This window comes from Pelobates fuscus, chromosome 13 (genome assembly GCF_036172605.1).
Source record: "Pelobates fuscus isolate aPelFus1 chromosome 13, aPelFus1.pri, whole genome shotgun sequence".
Classification (NCBI taxonomy): domain Eukaryota; kingdom Metazoa; phylum Chordata; class Amphibia; order Anura; family Pelobatidae; genus Pelobates; species Pelobates fuscus.
In genome coordinates, this window is record NC_086329.1 from 4,792,773 (window position 1) to 4,800,796 (window position 8,024).

Sequence of the window (8,024 nt, forward strand, 5' to 3'; positions counted from 1 at the left end):
GATTCTGATTGTATTATTATTATTATTGTACTGCCTGTTTTAAATGCCTCTAATAGCCATATTCCTTGGGTGGAAGATTTGAAAACGTGCACTATATCCTTTGCAACAAAAGCATCAGAGATCACCTGGTATTGTAGCCATTTTGGTGACTGATATCACATGTTAAAGAAATCTTCCGTGGAACTGCTTTTGCCAGGGCTTGACAAATTTTCTTTGAATCTAGGAGCCAGCAAAAAAAGTTAGGAGCCAGGTTTTTCAATGTCAAAAATACAATTCTTAAAGGGACACTATAGTCACCAGAACCACTACAGCTTAATGGAGTCGTTCTCGTGTTTATAACCTGTCCCTCCACTTTTAAATGTAAACCCTGCCTTTTCATTGTTGCCTAGTAACACTTCTAGTGAAAGTCTCTCAGACAGCCTCTAGAATGCATCCTGGGTCAGTGCTGCACAGTACATAGCACCTGCTCTGCATGGAGGCGCTGAATGTTCCCCGTAGAGATGCATTGATTCAACTCATCTCTATAAGGAGACGCTGATTGGCGCAGCATGGCGTTTTGCCACACATGTGCAATAGCCTACCAATGCTTTCCTATGGGAAAGCATTGGATTGGCTGAGATCATCAAGATTGATGATCACAGTCATGTAGACAGGGCCAGCACATCATGGGGCAAAAAGGTGAGTAACCCCTTACACGTGTGATTGAAGGGGGACCAGTCACCTAAGCACTCACACTCACATTCACTCTCACTGCAATAACAACACATATTAAGGTGACCACCCAGCCTCCCTACCAGGAGCTGGAGTAATTTGGCTTTCCCTGGGGTCCAGTGGGGCTTCAGTCATCTCCCTACTCTGCTGAATAGAGCGATGTTAAGTGATGCTGGGGCCAGAATGACGGCATATTCCGGCATCACTGGAGGACGCGCGAGGGAGGATATAGCTCCCTTGCGCCTGCCCATCTGTCTTAATCCTCCAGAAGCCTCCCGCCCACGCTGTCATTAAGATGGCTCGCCGACCGCAAATGCTCTCCCTCTAGCCGGGCAGCTGACCGACCGCCAGCCTCCACTCATAGGCGGCTGACCACCTTGGGCTGAATGGGCCAACAAATCCCTGGCGCCTGGAATGCTAAACACAAATTGTTGTGATCAACTTTCAGATTTGTTTAAGAAAATGTGATTGGTCATGTGGTTCTGCAGCCATATTAGATTGTGCAATATTCTTCAAATATCTTTTCTCAAACCGTTTGACAAATCAAAGCAAAGATTGGTATCTATGGCTTTATCCTCAAACACAAATGCCTAACTAGGACCTCCTGGGCTCCAGTGCAACAATCAAAGAAGGCCCTAAACATTACACCTGAGTGTACCTCTGTGTGATTGTGCAGGGGCTGGCTGAGTGTGGTGAGTGTTGGCTTAGTGTGCTTATGAGTGTGTAATATTAATAATTTTATTACAGACATACTGTTTAGGAAAATATAACCAGCAGAAATTATAGTCTAAGATTGGTTATACTTCCTAAGCAAATTACATTTTACATTTGAACTAAACTCCAGAGGCAGCAATTGCCCAGGATTTTTTTTCCAAAAAGGAAAACCAGCTTCTCCTGCTACTGGCGGCAGAATCTCTGGTGATGTAGGGCTTCTCCCCCACCCCGGTTCCAATCGAAGGCTTGCAGCCTCAAGCCACGTGCTCGGGTACTGGTATAGTCCAAATCCCTTTTTTTTCCTCGAGATGGCCAGGGGTTCCTGGTGGTCCATCGTATGGAGTGGCAATAGGCCCTCCATCTATGTGCCTGATTAAGTGGGGTAATGTTCTGAACGGCCTTCAGCCTGGGTCGGCCCGGATGTGGGCGGTGGACAAAGGCACTTTGGGAGGTCCTTGACCCAGGTTGGTGGACCTTAGCGTGTGGAAAGGTTTGTGTGTCCAATGCGTCCCGAGGGGGATTCCTCCTTCCTGTTATCAGGCTACTATGTTTGGCTTTCTGCGGCTGGTACCTAGATGCTTTTCGATGTCCATAAGTTATAACCAGAAGTCTCAGAAGATTCCCCTCCAGGCACTGCAGGATGGAATCTGCAGAGCTACAATGAGGCTGCCAAGACAGGCCCAGGCCTCACATGTCATGTACGGAGGTGGCCGCGATCTTAAATATTGGCGGTGACTGAGATAGGGCACGTAGGCAACCTACAGCAGTAAGTAAGTAAGGGTGACACAGCTCAGGACAGTCCATTGGGGAGCGCTGGTCTAGCGAGTGGGAGGTAGGAGCGCTACTCTTCGGTATCAGGAGATAGAGAGTGGGGAGGTCGGCCATCTTACCCAGTTCTGTCTGCAATAGAATTTCTCGGGTTCCCGGTGGAGTGAACTCGCGGGTGAAGTCTCTATTCGTTTCACCGGGATTCCCTGACACGCTCAGCACACTGGTCACAATTGGATTAGGTCTCTTGACAGAATTAGCACCCCCAAATTGGTCAGAGATCACAAGTCCACCCCACTTGGAGGTCAAGCTACGACCACACTGAGTTTATTTTTTGACAGTTTATTAGATATAACCCAAATAAAACATACACGTATTCATGTACCGGTATATAAAAACACAGCTTGTGATAGGCCTTGGTAAGCCTACTGTAACGGATCGCCTGGCACCCCGACTTGGTACCTCCGTTAATGGATGCTCCTAGTGCTTCCTGAGGACTCCAAGCACTCTGGCAGACACCACAATCACCGAATCCGAGAAACCTTTTAAATTCTCCCAAGCATATGAATGCTGTAGACCATTGAATAGGAACCATACGAATAGGCTTGTACTCCTAGCAGTCAACTGGAACAGCATGCAATAAATCCTTCCCCCCAATAATGAGACGACACATCACTTTGAGGGTAAAACAGGAACTCTGGACTGGCACATCCAGCCTGGCTTTTATTTCCATCTTACACATTTAAGCCTGCCCACAGGGGAGGTGTAAAATATCCAATAGCATAGATGTTACCTCCCACACATCTCCTCCCCTTAGATTAACACTTAACCCAATTATACATACAGTTAAAACATACTTTCTACCCAACTTTCATAACTCTAAAACCATACATCACATTCACATAAAAATACATATCCACAATCAATCCATTCAGGGGAACAACATATTAAAAAATGGCATGAATCAGACCAGGGGTTCAAAAGTTAGTAATAGTATCTTTTAAAACCCCTGTCAGCATGACTTTCCAGCTCAGACCGGTTACCTCCCCCAATGCCTCACAATCCCTCCCCTCTGGCCTGGAGATAATTGAGGAAGGAATCTAATTATCTCCAAGGACTGAGGCAAAACTCCATTACCCACATGGCAGACAAAAAGACAGTAAAAGACATAACATACTTTAAAATACAGACAGTTACTTTTTATCCATAACACACAGACATTTCACATATCCCCAGATAGCTGGGATCTGAGCGCACAAAACTACCGAATAGCGCGCAGATCCTATTCACACAGTACAATTGCCATGGAGCTAAAGTCTTTCCCATAGTCTTTCATTATATGAATAGGCTCCATGGCATAGCTATCTGGGTTAACACATTCACATAAAGTCTGGTCCATAGTCCAAAGGCAAGAGGCGGGCAAGCAGCCCCCTCCAAGGACACGTGGCGAGGTCGGTTTCGCCACACCTACCTCTGCGTTTTTATAACGGAAATGACAGACTCCGGATACATAAAGAAACTTCTCAAGCTGTCGTACTTTATGTGTGGAATGCACCTTAACGAAGCATAACATTTATCGGCGAATTAAACAATTTCCTATTAATAAATGCAGATCCCTATTGATCCCGTCATGATTTATTGATTAGTTTTAAGGTCTGGCTGTTCCATCGCAGCAATTCTCCTGAACTTTTCTTGTTTGTACTCTATATCCAGGAAACACGGTGGATCTGGAAAATTAATATATATTGTCACCAAAAAGCAGAAGAGAAAAAAAAAAACACCTATTCTCATTTGGTGATATTTTAATTTCACCTGCTGGGACAGGCCAGGTTTCTGGTTACTATAGAAACAAGTCATATTAGTCATGTGATCAGGAGCTCTACTTCCTGGTTCAGAGGTCAAGTAGTCCAATCACCCCTTCACAGCACATGGTAGGTAACATTGGCCAATTGTGACTATAACTCCCAGTAGCCATTGTTAGAGTCTGACATTTTCACAGGGTGTACACAGCAGTTAATGGGATTCTGTCATAGTGTCTGTCTCTGTTGTGTGTCCCCCCCCCCATTGTATATTTGTATATTATGTAGCTGTTGTAATATTACATTTTGACTGCATGCACTGGCTTGGTTTCCCATATACTTTGTTCATAGACAGTAATTTGCAGACCTTCAGAGTGTGTTCACAGGTTAGTGAAAACATAATGTATAATTCTAGTTATCTGGATTGCTAGGTTGATAAATAACAGTTTGGCCAGTTAAATAAAATGTGGATTTAATAGGTTTTCTTTTCAATATTCCTGTCCTGAACCATACAATTATACCTTATATTGGTTTCTGCAGCTAATGCTGTCCTTTCTCATAGACCAACATTTGGCCTCTCAACCACATGGCACTTGTGTAAACTGTGCTCTGAGCCTGAAAGAGGAGTTAGGGGGAGACCTGGCAGCCAGGAATGGGGGAGACCTGGCAGCCAGGAATGGGGGGACTTCTATTGCAGAGTCCACAGCAGCTGCTGTATGTTAAGACTATGAGGGGGGAGGATTGCAAACACTTTTTCTTCTAATTTTTGGCCAACACTGTTAGATTTTTTTTGTAAAAAAAATTTGCATTTATTTTTTGCCCTGGGCATAATTTTTCAATAATATAGTTTTTTGAATATTTCTGCCACGTTTTCCAAATGTGATTGTCACCCTAAAAATAGGATTGGATTGACATGTTCAGCCCAGAACTCTCATTCCTGGTTGGCCGACTGACAGATGTTGGGGCTGGTGTTTATAACTTGTAATTGGCAGCATTTAAAAATAAATAAAGTAAAGCAGACTGAAGTGGTTATGGTGTTAAAGTACCCAGTTAAAATGAAGCTCTGTTCTCTTCAATGTACGTGCATTCTCGGTAATAAACACTAGATGGTGCTCTAATACCTACATATAATACCATGTGTGTGACATGCTTCACTGACAGGTTAATTATATCAGTATGTAACAGCAAGTTAGAAACAAGTCTGCTTTCTGTTCACCAATGTAGTGCTGCCTGATAAAGCATGTTGTTTTGTTTCTGCCTCATATTATGGTTAGGCAGGAAAGTGCTTCCCTGATGAATGTAACACCATATTCAGAATGTGAATCGAATACTCGATCAGTAGTCCTCCTTGTCTTATGAATTGATTTAGTTCCTGAAGAATATGAATGCTACGTACAGCAGGGGAGCACTTTTCATGCAATGAGGTGGATTAAGGAACATATTGCACCTGGCCACCCTGTCGAAGGGGATATCTGGTTCTGTGCAGTGCTTTATGAGTAGTAACCGCTCGGGATAATGTCTATAAACACCCAACTCAATCACTGTGGGTAGTGGACCATTAACGTCACCCAGACCCTCTCCAGGGATCTAGTGCCCAGAGCATCGTGTGTCTCGAGGCGCTCTCGCTTTTTGGGGAAAGTTGGGATGGCGGACAGGATACCTGAACTCGGGATTGGACTAAATCAGGACAGTGTGGCAATCTGACTTTGTCCTAAAATCTGTTTCTGGTTACTTTAGTAAATAAACCTTATGTTTGATTTGTTGTTTATGAAAATGTATCATTTGTTGTAATTTATTATTTTACCAAAAGGTTTTTTTTTTCTACAGTGTCAATACATTTGGTGGAGATTTATCAAAGTTTTTCAATTATTAATTTTAAAATAAAGGCCACATTTTTCCAGTTCGGCCATTTTCACCTTAAATTTAGAATTCACTTAGAACTCTCACTTTTGTGAATAACTCTCTTTTCTCTCCTCGCTCTATTAAAGATAGACAGACAGAACGTGGTGGAGAGGATGCTCTGAAGCAGAATACAGCTGCTCATTCTATGATAATTAGTCCACGGTGTAAGTAAGACCCGGTGACGCACTATGTGGCTGGGGGGGTAAGATCCGGTGACGCACTATGTGGCTGGGGGGGTAAGATCCGGTGACGCACTATGTGGCTGGGGGGGTAAGATCCGGTGACGCACTATGTGGCTGGGGGGGTAAGATCCGGTGACGCACTATGTGGCTGGGGGGGTAAGATCCGGTGACGCACTATGTGGCTGGGGGGGTAAGATCCGGTGACGCACTATGTGGCTGGGGGGTAAGATCCGGTGACGCACTATGTGGCTGGGGGGTAAGATCCGGTGACGCACTATGTGGCTGGGGGGTAAGATCCGGTGACGCACTATGTGGCTGGGGGGTAAGATCCGGTGACGCACTATGTGGCTGGGGGGTAAGATCCGGTGACGCACTATGTGGCTGGGGGATAAGATCCGGTGACGCACTATGTGGCTGGGGGATAAGATCCGGTGACGCACTATGTGGCTGGGGGATAAGATCCGGTGACGCACTATGTGGCTGGGGGATAAGATCCGGTGACGCACTATGTGGCTGGGGGGGTAAGATCCGGTGACGCACTATGTGGCTGGGGGGGTAAGATCCGGTGACGCACTATGTGGCTGGGGGGGTAAGATCCGGTGACGCACTATGTGGCTGGGGGGGTAAGATCCGGTGACGCACTATGTGGCTGGGGGGGTAAGATCCGGTGACGCACTATGTGGCTGGGGGGGTAAGATCCGGTGACGCACTATGTGGCTGGGGGGGTAAGATCCGGTGACGCACTATGTGGCTGGGGGGGTAAGATCCGGTGACGCACTATGTGGCTGGGGGGGTAAGATCCGGTGACGCACTATGTGGCTGGGGGGGTAAGATCCGGCGACGCACTATGTGGCTGGGGGGTAAGATCCGGCGACGCACTATGTGGCTGGGGGGTAAGATCCGGCGACGCACTATGTGGCTGGGGGGTAAGATCCGGCGACGCACTATGTGGCTGGGGGGTAAGATCCGGCGACGCACTATGTGGCTGGGGGGTAAGATCCGGCGACGCACTATGTGGCTGGGGGGTAAGATCCGGCGACGCACTATGTGGCTGGGGGGTAAGATCCGGCGACGCACTATGTGGCTGGGGGGTAGGACCCGGCGACGCACTATGTGGCTGGGGGGGGGTAGGACCCGGCGACGCACTATGTGGCTGGGGGGTAGGACCCGGCGACGCACTATGTGGCTGGGGGGGGTAGGACCCGGCGACGCACTATGTGGCTGGGGGGGGGGGGGGGTAGGACCCGGCGACGCACTATGTGGCTGGGGGGGGGGGTAGGACCCGGCGACGCACTATGTGGCTGGGGGTAGGACCCGGCGACGCACTATGTGGCTGGGGGTAGGACCCGGCGACGCACTATTTGGCTGGGGGGTTAGGACCCGGCGACGCACTATGTGGCTGGGGGGGTTAGGACCCGGCGACGCACTATGTGGCTGGGGGGGTTAGGACCCGGCGACGCACTATGTGGCTGGGGGTAGGACCCGGCGACGCACTATGTGGCTGGGGGGGTAGGACCCGGCGACGCACTATGTGGCTGGGGGGGTAGGACCCGGCGACGCACTATGTGGCTGGGGGGTTAGGACCCGGCGACGCACTATGTGGCTGGGGGGGTAGGACCCGGCGACGCACTGTGGCTGGGGGGGTAGGACCCGGCGACGCACTATGTGGCTGGGGGGGGGTAGGACCCGGCGACGCACTATGTGGCTGGGGGGGTAGGACCCGGCGACGCACTGTGGCTGGGGGGGTAGGACCCGGCGACGCACTATGTGGCTGGGGGGGGGTAGGACCTGGCGACGCACTATGTGGCTGGGGGGGGGTAGGACCCGGCGACGCACTATGTGGCTGGGGGGGGGTAGGTCCCGGCGACGCACTATGTGGCTGGGGGGGGGTAGGACCCGGCGACGCACTATGTGGCTGGGGGGTAAGACCCGGCGACGCACTATGTGG